Genomic DNA, 19,713 nt, shown 5'->3' with positions numbered 1-19,713 from the left:
TCCCAGAGGCTTTTAGGTTGAACCATATGAAATTGCTGGTATGCTACGGTTACTGAATTGGCTGTTTCGAATGGTTCATTTAATAGAATGTTCAGGGTAACCACTGCTTCAAGTTAAGATCAATTGTTTGTAGAATATTTCTTGGAATCCCTTATGCAAAACATAATTTTGGAAGTAAAGAAAAATAAATCATTTATAGCCCAAAGCTAAATCTTTCTTTAGCACGTGTTCATTTCTCTGTCAACTCCTGAGGGAGGCTCCCTGTTTTTCCTATTGTATGTCCCAGGTGCACAGACACACAAAAAATGTTTGTCCCTGAGCGATAATTATGAATAAGACCCCAAATAAAGCTTTTGCTGAGTTGTGAAGTGAACTATTTCTTTAAATGAAAACAAAATGTGAGCTTCTGGAGCAGAACCTGCCTTGTGTCCCGACACACCTTTCTGGATGGCAATCATGTGCAATGTTAATAGCTTTTCCATGGCATTCTCCCCATATTGGAAGTTCCTTAACAATAAATAAAAGAAACGACCAATACTGAACATCATTAAATGAGTCTAATTCTGCTTGATGGATATTAACAAATATTTACATTAAGGGGAACATTTCAACATCCCTCAAGGGGTTATTCTAGAGACTAACAAGACAAGACAGTTATTTTCAGCAACAGCCAAATAATTGGTATTTGATAGAGTTGTCTGATTCACTGATAATTAAAATTATAAATGGGTCTTGTTTTGGCCTGAGTGATTATGTTCATGCTCTGGTGAATCTGCCCTTTAAGTACTGGGGCGTGTAATTAGACCCCTCTCTGACCTTTGAATATCATGGTGACCACATCTAGGCTGTAACATCCATAGCCTAGATAAGTGCTTAGAACCAGATGGTGTTTTCAGACAGAATTAACACAGGCTCCTATTACCATGCCTTGGCTCACCATACACTACAGAGAAAATGACCTGGGAATGTCACGTCTCCGACACATTATGCTACTGTAACAGAACTTACTTTTATTCCCTGAAAAAGTTATTGATACATACATGACTCAAAATACATTTTCTAAAAATTTCCCATTTCTTCCTTCCTTAATTGTTTTTCTACTGTGTCCTGTATAATAAATTTTAATATTCAGGTACTGTTGTGTGTGTGTGTGTGTATGTGTGTGTGTTTAGTGTCAGTAAGTCACTGTCCGGATTCCTCTAGGTACTAGTAGTTTAACCACATGAAATTACCAACATTCAACTTGCATTTGTATTGCCCACAAACCCACGTTGGATCCCCTGTATGTGTCTAGATTTAGAATCACAGCATTGTAGAACTTGATACCTGGTTACGAGGGTATATCTATTCCAATCCTTTCATTTTACGGATGAAGAAATCAAAGTACACAGAGCTTAGAGGTTAAATGACATGCTGAAGGACACCCCGCCGCTGAGTGGAGATCAGGACTCAAATTTGTCTCTCAGCTTCACCTTTGTAACTTCTTCTTTTTTCTGAAGATGACCCAGAGATGATAAGAGTGTTCTCCACAAAGTAACATAAACTGAATAGTTCCTTCTACTCTGTTTCCTTAATTTGATTTCAGCACAATATTCTCTGAAGCCCTGCATTCCGCACTTTTTCTCAGAGATGTCACACAAGGTTATTTACTGGCAAGACTCAGAATCATCCTAAACTACAAAATTTTAAATATGAGAGGGCTTTAGGGGACTTTCCTGGTGGTCCAGTGGTTAAGACTCCGTGCTTCCAATGCAGGGGGCACAGGTTCGATCCCTATTTGGGCAACTAAGTTCCCACATGCCGTGCGGTACGGCCAAAGAAAAGAAAAGAAAAAGGGTGAGAGAGGGCTTTAGGGCATTAAAGCAATTTGGTAGGAAGATGGTGGTTGGGTGAGGGGGAGAAAGGGGATCCATCTCATTTCTAACCAGAACAGTGTCACTCTTATCGCCTTTAAAGATATGTTGATGTTCCACATTAGATTAATTTTGGGAAAAAAAAGTTTAGAAATCACTAAACCTCATCAAACTCTACAAGCTTCTAGGATAACATGAGAAAAGGTTTACCTAAATCCAGGGTCTAACTAGAATAGCAGCTCATGCTGTATATTCACTGAGTGTTCTCCGGGCCTGAAACAAGCAGATGGGAGACTAGCTGCCCATCAGCTTTTCCCCCAGTTTTCACTAACTCTAAGTGTATTCTGATTTGCAGCCACTCTGTAAAAGAGACACTGCGCTTTTCTGCATTTAATTTGTAGAATTCTTATAACTGATCAGCATCGAACATTTATTTTAAACAAATAAAAACTACTTTTGTACCAAGTAGAATTGGAAACTTGGGCAGCTTTCTTTACTGCTAAATGTTCACGCATTCAAAAGCTTCACCCATTCTCCTGGAAAGCATCTCTGGGTAGCTTTTAAATAATCAGACTGTCGGTGAACTCAGCAGATCAAAAGCCAGCAATGCCAATGAGCAGAAATTCTTATTTTCACCAAGTCTTGGAACGCAGGAGCCAAACTGGTATATTCATGGATGTGACACTTTATGAGCAATGTATTATCAACGCAGAGAGCGAGTTCCTTCTGGTTTCTAACAGGAAATAGCAAGGTTTGTACCCACTGGAAAAGTGACTGAGGGGGAAAATATATGTCAAGGGTAGGAGATGGGAATTCGATGATATAAAATGACCTCAGTGGACAATTCTGAAAGAAAAGGATACATCCTACCTCCCACCTAGCACTTGCCAATGGCCTAGCCAGTTCCAGTGCTACCTCTGTGTGACTAAGCACCTCTGATTAATGCAATTTGTTTTCTTGACATTATAACAGCTAAATTATGACACTGATGAAATGATAGTACAGCAGTATTTGAGGCATTAATTAAAATCTTGATGAGGGTGAGTTCTCTGTCACTGAAACAGTCCAAAATGAAAATCATATTTTAAATACTATAATAATGGAGTCACCAAGAGAAAATCTCAAATGACTGAGGTTATTTCAAGATGATTTAATTTAAGCTGCAAAAATTAAGTTATCTGGGTGGGTGGGCATTATATTTCTTTTTTTTCAGGTCAAGTAGTACTACAAATGTCACCCGAAGCAAAAAGAAAAGAAAAGAAAACAACGCCCCCCCCAAAAAACCCTCAATAGAAAGGCAATAATCAAAAAAACAAGTACCATTTATGAAATATTTAATTATATCCCAGGCACTTCTAGCCTCTTGGCATGCATTAACTCATTTACTTCCCACAAAACATCCTGAGATAGATACTTTATCATTAGCTCACATTACAGGTAAGGAAACAGAGACAAAGGTATAGCAACTTGCCCAAGGTTACACAAATAGCAAGTGAGGGAGTGGGATTTGAATGCTGACTCATCACGCTCTAGACCAGCGTTGCCCAATAGAACTTTCCCCAATGATGAAAAGTTTTGTACTACATTATCTAATACTCTGGCTACTAGCCACATGTAGCCACGTGAAATGTGGCTAGTGCCACGTTTATTATTAATTTAATTTTTCTTCAATTAATTTACATTTAAATTGCCACCTTTAGAGAGTGGCTACCATATCAGACAGCACAGCTGTGGGGAACATGAGCTTGATCTTTGTGCTTTGCTCCTAAACTACTTCAGTTGATCTTCCATGGCATTTTATCCTTTCAGAATGAGAAGGGTCAGCCCCCAGCTATACTATATATATACACACATATATCCTACTGGTTCTGTTTTTCTGGAGAGCCCTGAATACACACCCTCTCCGCAAAATTTTAATACCACAGATGATCTATATATCTTTTTGTGCCCTGTATTTATATCTGTGTTTTATACATAAAACAACTAAGATCCCTATCCCCTAGAATCAATTTCAACTTTGCTCCCTTGTGTAAGGCGTCACCCCCCAAGGAGAACCCACATGCTAGAGCTGTGCGGTCCAGTACAAGGAGAGCCAGTAACCACCTGTGGCTGTTGAGCACTTGAAACGTGACTAGTTTGAATGGAAGTATTATGTGTAGAATGCATGCTAGATTTTGAAGACTTAGTATGGAAAAGAATGCAAAATATCTCATTAATATTTTTTATACTAACTACATGTTGAAATGATAGCATTTTGGATGTATTAGGTTAAATAAAATACAGTACTAAAATTAATTTCACTTCTTTTTGCTTTCCTAAATGTGGCTACTAGAAAATTTACAGTTACATTTGAACCTTGCATTCTATTTTTACTGGACAGCATGCTCTTGGGTGAGTTCCTCACACTTGGCCCTTCTGAGATACATGATCCTTCTTTCTATTCACTGGTCAACAGTGGCAATTACTTCTAATGCTTTTTATGTGTGTTTGAGTTGCTTTACTCTACAGAATTTACTTCCTGGTTTTTAAAATATCTGCACTACCATAATGTAATAAAGAGAATCAGATTATTATGTCCCTCTCAATGGAATCTATAATTTCTACTTAAGTGATTGACTCTTAACTCTCAGCAAATAAACTTCCCTGATATTTTTCAAAATCCCACAGATAAAAAATAGTTGAAAAATCTTAGTGAACCAAGCCTAGACAGTTATTTAATTTAAGCAATTGCATTATCTATCCTGCTAAGGAAAATGCATTTAAAAATTTTTTTGTGCAATAGTTGCCAAATTTCACTTTAAATCAACCTCATTTTGAGATTTTAAATTGTTGCCATCTCCTTTATACTTTCCTTTCTCTCATTTTCTCATGTTTACCACCAGACCTGAGTACATGAAACACAAAGAGAACAGTGAATTCTTTGAACACCATTGATAACTCCACACCAGACCAAAGGGTTTAGAATCAGACAGATTCATGTTCCTATAATTCTCTAAGCCTCAGTTTCCTCACCTGAAAAAATGCAGATAATAATAATTCCTGTCTTAAAATGATTGTCATAGGAATTGGATGAGAGAATGCGAATAAAGTGTTTAGCAAAATGCTAATACTGTGTGTTATCTATTATTAGTATTATGACCATTATTTATTTCCTTAGTATTGAACCTCTGTAAAGGAGAAAAACCATCATCATCAACACTCTGCAGAATGTTCTGGAGCGAATTATGCATTTGGGAAATGGATTGGGGGTGAGGGTAAGATAGGAAAATTTTCCTTTTCTGTATAGCTCAAAACTTCCTTCATTCACTATAAATACTCTGTACCCATTATACTAGCTTTGTATTGTTAAGTAACATATTACCACAAACTTAGGGCCTTAAAACAATATGTATTTCTTCTGTAGGTCAGGAGTCCAGCACAGCATGACTGGGTCCTCAGCCTAGTCTCACAGGCTGAAATCAGTGTAGAGCCCAGAATGGGCTGTTATTTGGAAGCTCTGAGGAAAAATCCACTTCCAAGCTTTTTCAGGTTGTTGGCAGAATTCTGTTCCTTGAGGCTGTAGAACTGAGGTAGGTCCCTGTTTCCCTGCTGTTTGTCAGCTGAGGTCCACTCTCAGCTGTTAGAGCTGCCTACATTCCTACACATGGCCCATCTTCAAGTCTGCAAAGCCATGTCAAATCTTTCTTGTGCACAGAATCTCTGACTTCCCAGTTTCTGAACTCTAGATCCAGATTTAAAGGGCTTATATGATTAGGTCAGGCCACCTCTCTGTATCTTGATGTCACTTGATTGGAGAATTTAATTATATCTGCAAAATCCTTTCACAGCAACACTTAGATTAGTGTTTGATTGAATAACTGGGAGCAGCTTTGTACATACCAGAGGCCAAGAATTTTGGGGACCATCTTAGAATTCTGGCTACCACCCCCAGCATCTTCTCTCATTTAGCAATGTAACTAATGTAACTCAGATATGAGAACTGTGGTCTGTTAATTCCCAGTTTCTTTTGAGATGAGGGACACTTCTAAAAAGTACCTGCATCTTTCAAGGATGTTCAGAGATATCTGGCAGTTCATATACAGTGCTCTAAAAGAGGTTGGGTGATTCTTCTCATGCAGACTGCTCCTCAGCCTGAAGCCATAATCTTTAAGGAATACAAATTATTTGATATGAATTTGTTTTCCTAGTGGAGGGCTGGAAATCTTTCTTGCAAAAAATGCAGTTAAAAAAATAAATTTTATTAGAGTACTTTATCTCTTATAAACATAAAGCATATCTTAAAAATGCAGATGGGCTGATAGAAGAAAGAAAAATAATCTATAGTCCCAAAACACAAATCTAGCCCTTTAAACATTTTGGCGTATTTTCTTCCGATCTTTTTTTCATGTAATAAAATTATTTTTTATAGTTCCTCTGATACCTAATATTCACTTTTATTTTTTGCTTTTTTTCCCATTTGACATTTAACATGGGCAATTCCTTATGTTGTTATGTTATTTCATAATCCCTTTAATTGCTAAATAATATCCCCTATATGGATGTAACTGTAACTTACATATCTTTTTACCTGCTATAGATGTTTAGTTGTAATTTTCTAATACCATAAGTACTATTTTGATAAAGAGCTTTTTGCATAAGACCTCTTCTGCTTTTAGTATTACTTTTTTAAGAATTATCTACAGAATGGAATTTCTTAGAAAAGATTGAAGATTTCATTTTAATCCTAACTGTGTAGTTTCTGGAATGTTCGTAAAAGTATTTCCCTTTGGTCTTTTAAAAGTCACCTCATTCTCCAATGTTGAAATTGAATTGGGGATAAGGAATTGATTAGTTACAATGATTGACTACTCATTGACTCTCTTTGCACCAGCAAAACAAGGTTGAGCGTTCTCATGGGAGTTGTGAGGGAAAGAAAGATGGGACAAAGACTCCATCATTGATGACTAAAAAGATATTTCAAGGATAGTGAAAACTGGGCAAATCCTTTGATTGTCAACCACAATAAAAAGAAGCTAGCTTTAAACAAGGAGACCTCACATATTCAACACCACAGTCTCCTTCAAGTGACCTTATCAGTCACATGCTCTGGTACCTAGACAGTTATGTGGGCCATGAAATATGATAGCTCAATATCATTTTTGTGTAACTGCAGCTTAAAAACATTTTTATGTCATAAGCTGACCATGAAGAGATCATTTAAGATCACCTACATCAAAGAGATCTCCTTTATGTTTTGGCTATGCCTTGGCAGGCAAAGGCCATGACCTTCGGCCATGTTTGCTTCTGTTTTGTTTTTTAATTTGGGCTCTGCATGGTACAAGCTGCAGCTGTTCTTCTGAAAGATTTATGTACGTGTTGTCTCTTCCCCTACATCCCCCTCATGGACGGAAAACAGGCCCAAGGGTAGACGTTAACCAATGTGGTGTAATGAAAATAGCATGACCTATAGAAACAGCTAGACAGTATTTCAAATGGCTGTTCTCCCAGATACTAGCTATAGGACCAGGGGCAAGTAATTTATTTAGTTTTTTTATGAGCCTTTGCTTTCTCATCTGCAAAAACGAAATGGTGATGTATAATTACACGTTGTAATTATATTGAGATGATGTTTGTAATAAACTGTTCAAGTCTTTACTATTCCAAAATGATGATGCCTTTTGGTCCCTACTTTAGGACTTCTGTCTCGGTACCTTCAACCTCCACCCCTGTGCCAATTGACCATCTCTGAATTATTTCTGGGAGTTCCAGGTGCATCTCCTGTCTACCTAGGGACAAATTGGTCTATGGGTTTATGATTTGGCTTTCTAGGTCTTTTATTCATTTGCTCAACAAATATTTACTAAGGTCTTACCATATGCCAGGCACTGAGAATCAAAAAACAAGACAAATACGGTCCCTGCTTTCGCAAAGATGACATCTCAGTGAGAGGGAAGGTGAGAAAACAAGATAAGTATGTTCATATCAAGCAGTGATGATTACTACCCAGGAATATAAAACAGGGTTAGGTTAGAAGACATAGAAGGGGGAAGTGGGGGCACCTAAGGCTTCTCTGGGGAACAATGAGAATGTCTGCAGGCCACATAAGTCATTTGCTTTACAACTGCTTCTGCTGGTGCTTTCTCGGGGGGAATGCCTATGACCTGTGGCTGGAGGGAATTGGTCGTGCTGTGGAAGGAGTGGATTTCTATCATCCAAACTCTGTTTCCTCCTCAGCCTCCCCACCTCTGCTCAGCTGCATCACTTGATTCCCGAAACACAAAGTCTCCCAGTCCTTCATGGAACCAGAACCTCTAGGTTCTCGCCCTTCACCTTCTATTCCAAGGTGTTGAAGCATTCATCTGGACTCATTCCTTCTTCTACCCCTTTTGCCTCAGACTCCTTCCATTCTCCAAAGACAACTCCTTCCTCCTTAGGTCAAAATTAAAGCTCTCCTTCTTACCAATTCATGCCCCTGGCTGCTTTGACACAGGGAACATTGTGCCCACCACCCAGGCACTCCCCAGGAGGAAGTACAGCCTCAGGATAAGACCCCAAGATAAGAGTGAGAGTAACTGAGTTTGATACTGACTTTCCCACTTGCTAGCTTTGTGACTGGCATCCGCCTCAGTGTCCTTACTTGTTAAAGGAACTAGAAGAAAAGCTCTACCCCATGGGCTCCTGGTGAGGATGAAACCAAGTTATATAGATGAAGTGCTTCCAACTGTGACTGACAAATAATACATGGTGGTGAGTATTATCACATGAAGGTAAAAGACTTTCAAGTGTGGCTTCATCTCAAGGATTCAACATGGATCCTAACTGATTTAAAAAAAGTGGAAACAAAGGATGATAGGAATCACAATTTGATGGTTGAAGTCTGGGGAGAGAGAGGGAGGTCCTATGTGGAGCAAAATGCTACAGTGACCAGGCCTCGTTAAAGTAGGAGGACTTCTCAAGTCTTAACAATTTGTAAAGACAAGGAAAACAGTCAATGAAAGGCCAGTTGAAAATAAGAAAGCCTGCCTCTGAGTAAATTGCAGATACATTTTTGGTTGGGGGGCAGTTGGAAGAGTTTCCCTTAAGAAATGTTATTTGATTTACTCCCAGTTGAAAACCCCTTGGAAAAAGAGAAAAAGACCTAGGGACCTTCTGGGGTAGTCAGCTATGTTGTAGTATGTCAGTGACTTTATCCCAGTCTTTTTTTTTTTTAAATTTTTATTTATTTATTTATTTTTATTTATTTATGGCTCTGTTGGGTCTTCGTTTCTGTGCGAGGGCTTTCTCCAGTTGCGGCGAGCAGGGGCCACTCTTCATCGCGGTGCGTGGGCCTCTCACTATCGCGGCCTCTCCCGTTGCGGGGCACAGGCTCCAGACGCGCAGGCTCAGTAGTTGTCGCTCACGGGCCTAGTTGCTCCGCGGCATGTGGGATCTTCCCAGACCAGGGCTCGAACCCGTGTTCCCTGCATTGGCAGGCAGATTCTCAACCACTGTGCCACCAGGGAAGCCCTATCCCAGTCTTTAATGAAGCTCATTTGCTCGTTGTCCAGGCAAGCTAGCAGCCCTTTGCTTTGTAATTTAATTGCTCTCTTTGTTCACTGTTTAAAGCCAGCTTTGCAGGTATACACACAGGACGTGTATCACGCCTTAAACGATGGCCAGGTTGGGGGTAATGCCTCACCTCAGTGAACTGGGCACCAAAGGGTATCGGGTCGTCTCCAGAGCTCCCTGTGTGCAGAAAACAACCCTTGGAAATTGCTCCCATTGGGTCCGCTCAGTAACCAGACTGCCCTGAAGCAGTTTTCAAACTGTGAAACCCATAAAGTGAAATTTATTACGCTTTGCTGTATTTTACTAGAGTTGGAGGGTTCAGATAAAATTTACTGGATAAATGTAAAACGTTGTTGATAGGAAAATGAACTGTTTTCACAAGCACTCTCACTGAGTGGTTTTGATCACTGTACTGAATCCAGACCTTGCTAGAAGGCTTTCCTCCTGTTTCAGCATAATTGAGGGCAGGTAAATATAACAACTCCAGCTTTGCAGCCCTGTGGCCAAGGTTGACAGGTGTGATCTGACCGGCCACTCAAGGGCCTTGACCGATTCTGCTCCTGTTAACACTTACGGTCAGAGATGAAACATTTTCCCATTCTTCTGTTCTGAAGAGGGGTCGCAGATGGTGACGAGAAGCCCCGCGTGCTGAGGAGGCTGCCTCTGGGGAATGAAGATGGCATGGGGATGGGGTGGGAAGGGGAGTTGTGAGGTCATCCCAGAGCTTAAAAGGGCATTTAATTGGACAGGGTTTTTAAATTCTCCTGGGCTGTTGCCCTCATGATCAGAATTCATTAAAGCTCAAGAAAAGTACTGCGGGGAGTTAAGAAAGCCCGTATTTCTCCCCAGATCTTGCCCTACTTTATCCTCTTCAAAATCTAACAGAAAGACTGGGAGAAAGGAAGGAAGGGAGTGAGGGAAGAAGGAAATGAAGAAAGGAATAAAGAAAGAAAGAAGGAATGGTAGAAAGAGGAAAGAGAGAAAGAGGGTAAAAAGAAAAGAAAAATCCTCCTTTAGGAAGAAGTCTCCAGGGTTGAATTTCTTCCGTGGTATATATTTCTTTAACACATGTGTTGAACAGTAAACATTCCTCATCTGAGATGGGTATACATGTGTGTGTTTCTCCTTCACTAAAGCAGTGTTTCCCCAAGTGTAGAATGCTCGCTAGTGATGTACACAATGTGTTAGGTGAGACGGGGAGGAATTTATTTTAGTATTTATGATTTATTTTAATGCAGATTGGAAAAATACTGGTTTTCCATTTACAGCAGTGACAGAAAACCTATTAGAAAAAACATATTTAGTAAAAAAAAATCTGTACAAAGAAAAAGTAATAATGATACGTAACATAATGTAAAACTTATTAAGTGTGTCTGGAATGTTTGAAGTTTGTGACACTGTAGACATTACATTAAAGACCTGTAGACATCTGGGGGGAAGAAAATTATATTATCTTTACCTCGTCTTTCACTTTTTGTGTCCATTCCCCACCCCCCCCCCCCCCGTGGGATAGTGCTGTGCGTTCTCCACCCCTTTTTATTTCTCTCTTGGGTCCTCAGGAAGACAAGTCCTTGCCCTCTCTCCCCACGGCAAAGCCCTGTGACTAATCCTGGTCACTGAAATGTAGCAAGAGGAGAAGTTTGCCCCTAAGACATGGTCCTCCATGCGCCTTCTCTGTTCATCGGAAAGCTGGTCACAGAGGGCGCAGCCTAGGACTTCAGGAGTTTATACTATCCTGGGTAAAATCGGCACATGAACGCCAAATGATACTACAGGACAGTTTGATATACATGCCCCAAGGAGGTAAAACAGGAATGTCAAGGGATTGCAGAGGCCGAAGGAAAGTATAATAAAAGCAAAGATAATAACAATATTTATGGAGTGCTTGTTATGTGCCAAGAGTTGAGGTAAGTACTTCACTTGCATTATCCTCTATAATCCTCACCATAGACCAATAAAGAAAGAAACTAAAATTTAAGAGTTAAATCCACCTGCTTAGGGTCTCTTTGCTCTTGTCAGAGCCAGAATTTAAATACAGGAATCTTGAAGTGGAGATCAACTTGACTAGTATATGCAGTCTGATGATTAGATTTAGGGAAGGGAAAAAGTAGAGGAAGTAGAGAGAGAAATCCAAGATGATACCACAGTGTCCAGCCAACTCACCAGGCAAAAGGTGATCACCTTAACCACAACACAGACCACTTTATGTCCTGGTGAAAACAAATATTTCCATTTTTATCGTGCTGAGTTTATGATGCTGATGGGTCTCTGGTTGAAAATGGGACTTGGAAATTCAAGTTTAGTCTGCTCAGAAATAAAGATTTAGGAGTCATTGGCATTCAGGAGGTAAATGAAACCAGAAAATAGGTCAAAATCATTTAGGGAGAGAGCATAGAGTAACACTATAAGAGCACCAATGACATGCTTGAGACCACCTTTTGTTTTAAAGAGGTGGAAAAACAAAGAGAAAGAAACACAAAGAAACTATAAAAGAATTAAGAGGGCTACTATTTAGATTGGGTGTAATTCAATGCAATAGATATCCATTTAGTGCCCATTAAGCCTAAGGCACTATGTTAGGTTCAATGGATGATTCTGTTACAAGATTCCTGAACACTTCTCCTTCTATCCAGGAAGAGCATCCTTCCTCCTATACATATGATGGTAAAGGACTAGAAAGAGAGAAAAGTATGCACAGTCAATTTCAAAGACAGTTCTACCTCCAGCTGCCCTTTGAGACAATATACACAGGAGACCACTTTGATCAAATGGATTAAATGAGTTTAAACAAGTAACTAGGCAAATCAGTAAACAACTTTTCCCACCAAAATTGCCCTAGTTTTTATTCTTTTTTCTTTCTTTCCTAGGTTAGTTAAATCAATTGCTCTGGATGAAATGACTCCAATCCTACCCTTTTCATCGCACCCAAACCTAGGCTAGACTTGCTTTATCCACTGAAACTAACTGGGAGAGCACTTGTTTTCATGGATCTGAAGGATTGTAGAACTATATTAGAGTTAGAAGGGACCTTAAGGGTCATTGTGTCCCAAACTACCTATTTTTACAGATGAGGAAAAGTGAATCAGGGGAGAGCTGAAGTGACTGATGTACTCTGATTGTTGGTGAGTAAACCAAGCCTGGAATCCCAGGCTCCTGCTTTCAAATTCAACCCTTTCTCTCCCATAACATGTTTCTCTCCCTAACATTTGTCCACAGCTGCTCAGCTAGTTACTCAGTCTCCCACAAAAAATATTCCTAAGTATTTTCCTTCTACAAATTCTGTTTACCTACTTCAAAAAATACAATAGCTGACCAATTATTTGGTCAGGTTAAGTCCTTTAATTTGAAGCCGTATCATGAAACAAAAATTGGACCCAGTCTACTCCCAGAGAAGCTAGTATCTTAAAAATAACATATTATCTTTTTTTAAACATTAGATTTTTTTTCAGGATTCATATTTTGGGGGTTTACAGGTCGAAGGATAGATAGAAGAGAAAGCATCACAGAAGATCAATACTTTTTTCATCTTATAACCCTTGAACCACGGACGTTGTATCCTTTTTCTTATTTACCCGCAGTAATTACTTCAGCAAAGGACATGATTTGTATTGATGCAGTAATAACTTATGAACATATATTATTAGAGGATGAAAGCTACATTGAATCAAGTGGTGTTGGATTAAAGGGAAAACGGTTAAAGAAATTCACACTTGGGCTGAAAGATTATATGTCAAGCTCTAGCCTAAAGTGAATTTTTATAGCTAAGTTATAAACCCTTGGAAATACTGAGACACTTAACTGCAGTTGGCATCTTTACGATTAGATCAAGAGAAGTACCATCTTTTGAAACTACTAGATTTGCTCCAGTAGCAATCGAAGTTTGGGGCACTTCCAAGGAAATGAGGGAGAAAAGCTGTGATGAAAGAGAAGCTCCATGCATTTCAGACCAGCCAGTGAATAAAGGAGAAAAGTGAGCTTAGAACCAAAACTAAAGAAGTAGAGGAGGTAGGGTGGGGATAGGAAACCAAGGGGATGGCAGGTGAGAAACAGAGAAAGAGGGAAATATGTGACTGGAGAAGAGATTAAGAAAAAGAGGAGAGTGAAGCAACAGGAGAAGTGAAAATATAAAAAGGGAGAGCAATTGGGACCATTTGAACATCAAAATAATAGCAGATTAGAACCTATTAAATACTATTGAATAAGATAAGAATCCATGAGTCAGTACTGATACAAATGAATAAATACATAAGTAGGGGAGAAGTAAAAGCTCTTCCTTATGATAGAATGCCAACTAATCAACGTGGAATGAATGATGAAATTAGAGAAATCACCATTTGGTAACCATCATAGTAATAATTGATTCAGCTAAGAATCATCAATCCACTGGCTAAAAATACTGGGTAAAAGTTTGATGAGAAACAGCATGTTTACATATTCTCAAAGTGAATTGTGATATTGTGATTTATAATAAGAAACATATATTTGGTCTTAGACCCATTTCTGGCACAGAGCTCCTAAAACCCTTGGAATTTCCCAAGTGTTGAGAGGGGCAAATGTATCTCTTGTTATGTTAGTGAAGTGACTTTTGGACCTCATGTAAGGATAGGGGATGGTTGCCGGGGGAGCAAACCTGGAATAGAAGGTTGGAACTTTCAGTACCATCCCCTGATTTCAGGGGAGGGAAAAGGGGCTTGTAGGGTGAATCAATCACCAATGGCCAATGATTTAATTGTCATACTTATGTAATGAAGCCACCACAAAAATCCAAAAAAGGAGAGCGTACAGAGAGCTTCCAGGTTGGTGAACCAGAAAGCTTCCACGTGCCACCATGCCTGGCCCCAAACTGCACAAGGTCAGCAGCTCCTTTGTTCAGGACCTTACCCTATGTACCTCTTCATCTGACTGTTGATTCATGAGTAAACTGGTTTCCTGAGCTCTTTGAGCTGCTCTAGCAAATTAATTCAATCCAAGAAAGCGGTCATGGGAACCTCTGACTTTTAGCCATTTGATCAGAAGCACAGGTAACAACCTGGAACTTGTGATTGAAGATGGGTGGTCATGTGGGACTGAGCCCACAACCTGTGGAATCAAGTGCTCTCTATGGGCAAATGGTGTCAGAATTGAGTTGAATTGTACCACATCCAGCTGATGTCAGGGAGCTGCTGAATGGTGTGGGGTTAAATGAGATCATAAGGGTGGGGCCTTAATACAGTAGGACTGGTTTCCTTGTAGGAAGAGGAAGAGACCCCAGGAGTGTGCATGCACGAGGAAAGGCCTTGTGAGGACACAGTGAGAAGGGGCCACCTACAAGCCAGGAAGAGATTCTCAGCAGAAATCAAGCCTGATGGCACCTTGAACTTTAACTTCCAGCCTCCAGTACTGTGAGTAAATAATTTTTTGTTATTCAGGCCACAAGCCTATGGTATTCTGTTATGGCAGCCTGAGCACACTAATACAGAATACATATTTTAAACAAAATTAAGATTATACTGTATATACCATTTTATATCCTTCCTTTTAAGTGATTGGAATTTTGCCAAAGTTTTCAATATTCTTTGAAAATCTGATTGTTGAAATAGGTGTATAATATTTCACCATATTGATACACCTTGGATTATTTAAATAATCTTCGATTGGATATTTAAGGTAGTTCCAATTATAAAAAATACTGCAATAGGTATTATTATAAATTAATATTGGCCTGTACTTCTAGTGTTTTATTTATAATATCTTCTTACAGGTAAGGACATTTTAAAATTTTGATATAACTTGTAAAATTGCTTTCCAAAATTATTGTACCAAATTTAACTTCCACGTGCATTATTTCATAATTCCTATTTCACTGCACATTTTCCTCCCTCAAATATCTTTTAAACAATATTTACCATTTTGATAGGTGAAATATCGTATTTTGGTTTCAATGTGAATTTAATTCATTTCTAGTGAAAGAAAGACCTTTTTATCTGCGTATTGACCATTTGATTCCTTCTTTTGTAAATTGTCAATATCCTTTTACCATCTTTCTAGTTGGTTGATTTTTATATTTTTATTGATTTTTAAGCACTCTTTACATGTTCTAGAAAATGACTTATTTCTCTCATTTGTTATAAAACTTTATTTTAAATGTTATTTTAATATACTTTTGTAATTATTTAATCCTACCTTTATCCAATTAAAACCACAAGTATATGTTTCCTTATAACCAAAGGGGCTGTATTTCTCTCTGTTCCTTTGATCAATTCTAACGTCCACAAAAGGTCTTCTATGTACTGCAAAACCTTGTTATAACTTGGTTCATTATCACCAAGATTTTAAGGTAAGATAGGTCGAAGCATGTTTCCTGAACCAAGCTTTGTTCAGTAAAAAATTGATGTTACAGAGTTAACCTCTAACCTAGTCCTAATTCTGTTCTCCAACTCCAGCATCATATAGAAATACTGCAATGGTTTGAAGTGTTGAATCACACACCCAGAATTTTCAATTACTGTGAGAGAGACTCAGCCCAGCACTTTCAAAGCTTGACATCAAATAGCCACCTTATTTGAAAAGTGCTTTTTAAATCTCTGACATAGCACATTCGGAGTCTTTGGCCAAGATAAATAATTATATTTCTTTTCTAACTGCTGTGGAGACTTTGTCTTTTATTTATTAAGGAATTGTGAATCTGTGCCAAACATATTTTGTGTTTCTAAATCATCCAGCTGTGATACAAAAATAATATATTAACTTTATTGGATAAAATGATGAAAACTGGGCCAATCTTAAAGAGGCATGTAGTAATTTTATATAATGATGTGCCAAGCTTTGTATCATGATTTAAAATCCTAAGGATTATGTATGTTTTACATGCTTTTCACATATTTAAAAAATAATAGCTAGGCTTTTTTTCCTGCTCTGTTTGTGATTGGACAGACATAATCACATTTGAAAGGAATGTTGTTTACGCAAACTACGTCACAGAGAAGAGTTAAAAAAAAATAAAGGGGGCAGGGGTGCATTACTTGGGTATATTTTAAAGTACCTAAGTTTAGGAATTAGAAGATGTGTGTACATACTCAGCAGATGCCATTAGCCTTGGGTGGGTTACTTTACGTCTCTCTCTCTCTTCAATTTTTATTCATGGAGTTGGGAATAATAGTTGTTTTATCTATCTTAGAAGTTCAGTGAATAATAAAATTCTTGTGAAAGCACTAATAGGGCTTACAATTTATGGCATCTATGAGAGCAGAATATGTCCTGCAAATAGAATTTGTTCGGTTTGCAAGGTGTTCAAAAAAATAGACTGAATCTGAGTACCCTTAGATAGGACACGCCCACTTACCATCCTCAGCTCTTCTTATTATTGTCTTATACCCACCCAGCTTTACTCATATTACATTTTGGCCTCTGCAAACATTTACGTGTGGGACCACATTGTTGTTCCAGGTGTTATGTACAGACCATCTGTATACAGGTGCTCGTTTAAAAAAGCAGTGACCTAGGTCTTAACTCGGACCTACTGAATCAGAATCTCTGGAGGCAGGGGCCTGGGAATTGGTGCTTTTAATAAGAACCTCTGGACAAATGTGAGAGCCTGTTATTTTTCATCTTTAAAAGAGCAGCCATGACGTGTGCACAGACTCTTCAGGGAAATTAAAAACATTCACTTTCACAACCACAGGCAGAATGACCTAGAAGAGTCTAACTTGGACTCTTGTTTAATTGTATGCTTTTCATGAATAACATTAAATATAAATAGGAATAAGCAGGGGAAAGTTATTCCATCTTCCTCAGTTTCCTCCCCTGTAACATGAGGGGTTGGATCTTTAAGATTGCTCCTGCTCCAATGTTTATGACTCAATGAGCAATTTCCTTTCTGAATTTTAAGAGATGGTGTACTCCAGACTCATGATCAATGTGTGGATATGCTGACAAACTGTTAGAGTTTAAACACTGCACTTAGATGCAGTGTTTAAAAATACTGATTCTTGCCCTCTGTAGTGGACATCTGTTGTTTTGCCTTCCTAGCATCTCTTCTTCCTTCTTGAGGTGAAAGAATCCCAGTTGGACTTTGGGGACCCATCAATCAAGGTGGGACTGTTCATTAAGGTCCCGTGACCCAAGCTTGGCCAATCAGATGGTCTCTTCCTGAGACTGACATCTTAGATGAAGTAACTCTAGGGCAGAAAGTAGACAAAGCTCATCCACCTAGAAAGAAGCACCATGAAGAGATCGTCCACAGATCCTGTTACAAAGACCCAGATCTATGGACCACTGCAGATCTTTTCAGCTAATACTTTTTTTTTTCACTTGAGTTAGTCAGTGACAGCTTCTGCTACCAAAGAAATTTAGTTCATTCTCCTGCAAAAGTGTTGGCTTCTTCTCTTCCAGCATTTGCACAGCAGCACCAGGGAGGCTCTGGTCAGAGAAGAGGCTAAAAAGCTCACCTGCAAACGAATTTTACCCTCTTAGCTGATGCCTTGATTTAGCCTGGCTTTATAATTCTTGTTCAGCTCCCCTGATGCAGTCTGACAGTTTGAGGACTACTGTTTCTCCATGATAAGAAAGCGTTTGCCTTAGGGAGGAGGGAGAAGATTGAATGGAAGTATTTTATATTCACTTGAACCACAATTATTTTGCTGACACAGGGCAAGGTATTAACAGGGTTTTGCTGTTGGGGAATTAAAGGCCATTTGGCCTATCCCTTATTCAGACGTTTCTCATTTTTAATATTGTGGTGTAAATGCAGTAACACGTGGTTAAGAAAATATGAAAATACGCACCCTGACCTATATGGATATTAAAATCCCCGTGTGATTGTGGTGCTTGGGGAATATCCCCATTTAAAAGGCTTCCACATTCAGGCTCCCAGCCATCCTTTATACTTAATCTCCCTTGGTCCTCTCACACCCTCTTTCTGGGCCCATCTATTACGTCCTATAGCGTCTGATTCTCATTCTTAGCTATGCATTCGAATCACTTGGAGAGTTTTTTAGAATACTGAGTTCTCAGCCCAACCACAAAGATGTTGCTTTAATTGGTATGGGGCATGGACTGGGTATCAAGATTTATGACCCTCCCCCAAGTGATTCAGATGTACAGTCAAGTTTCAAAGTCCGTGTTTTAGGGCAGCTATAAGCAAATGTGACCCAATGGATATGGCCAAAGCCAGCAGCTATTTTGTAAATAAAATTTCACTGGAGCCCAGTCATGCTCGTTTGTTTGCATGTTGCCTACTGGTACCTTCTTGTTACCATAGCAGTTAAGTAGTTGTGACAGAGACCTCATTGTCCGCAAAGCCTGAAACATTTAGGTTTTGTTTTCCAATCTGCTCTGGAGCAGTGGTTCTCCAATTTGCACATGCACCAGAATCACCTTGTAGGCTTGGGAAAACGTCCTTCTGGGCACCACCTTCACGGAGCTTCTGATTCAGTACGTCTGGGGTGGGGAGGGGCCTGAGAATTTGCATTGCTAACAAATTTTCAAGTGGAGCTGATCCTGTTGGTCTGAGGTCACGCTTTGAGAATCACCACCCTAGAGCAATGCTTCTCAAACCTTAATTGCCTACAAATCACTGCAGTTCTTGTGAAAATGAAGATTCTGATTCAGTCAGTCTGGAGGAGGCCTGAGTTTCTGCATTTCTAACAAGCTCCTAGGCGATGCAGAGGCTGCTCGCCCATGGACCACACTTTCCATAGCAAGACATTAAACACTTGTGATTTCCCACCTCGATACCTGTGTTCACAGTGTTCTCTCTGCTTGAAGTGTCCAATTTACCCATTTTCAAGCTTTCTGTTCCATGAGGAGGTGCCCTGAGGGTTTTTGTTTGTTTGCTTTTCCTTAGAACTCTATCGGTGTCTTTCATATGGTACTTTTTACTTTTTCACCTTGTGTTGCAATTACTCATATTCTATCTACTCCACTAAACAGAAATCACTTTGAGAAGCATTTCAGATATGACAAGAAAATATATTAGAAATGTGCAAATGAAAATATAAATTAGTGCAGCACTATGGAAAACAGTATGGAGTTTCCTCAAAAAATTAAAAATGGAACTACCATATGATCCAGCAATTCTACCTCTCAGTATTTAACCGAAGGAAACGAAGACACTAACTCAAAAGGATTTCTGCACCTCCATGTTCACTGCAGCATTATTCACAATAGCCAAAGGATGGAAGCAACCTAAATGTCCACTGATAGATTAATGGATGAAGAAAACGTGGTACTTACGTATAACGGAATATTATTCAGCCATAAAAGACTGAAATCCTGCCATTTGTTACAACATAGATGGACCTTGAGGGGATTATGCTAAGTGAAATAAGTTAGAGAAAACAAATACCATGTGAGC

General features: G+C 39.0%; 1 long non-coding RNA gene across 12 annotated transcripts in view; it reads left to right on the top strand.

The window, feature by feature from the left end:
- Positions 1-19,713, top strand: part of LOC309636534 — a 53,492-nt gene that overhangs the window by 25,278 nt on the left and 8,501 nt on the right. For 3 of the 12 annotated variants that reach the window (XR_014250051.1, XR_014250055.1, XR_014250059.1), the window contains 3 exons: positions 8,323-8,579; positions 10,940-11,287; positions 12,448-14,761. This is a non-coding gene — a long non-coding RNA (uncharacterized lncRNA). The remainder of the gene's footprint in view (positions 1-8,322; positions 8,580-10,939; positions 11,288-12,447; positions 14,762-19,713) is intronic. The other 9 variants (XR_014250061.1, XR_014250060.1, XR_014250056.1 and 6 more) reach the window with 9 other exon arrangements.

Source organism: Balaenoptera physalus, assembly GCF_965194825.1.
Source record: "Balaenoptera physalus genome assembly, chromosome: 10".
NCBI lineage: Eukaryota > Metazoa > Chordata > Mammalia > Artiodactyla > Balaenopteridae > Balaenoptera > Balaenoptera physalus.
This window is presented reverse-complemented; position numbering and strand designations above follow the sequence as displayed.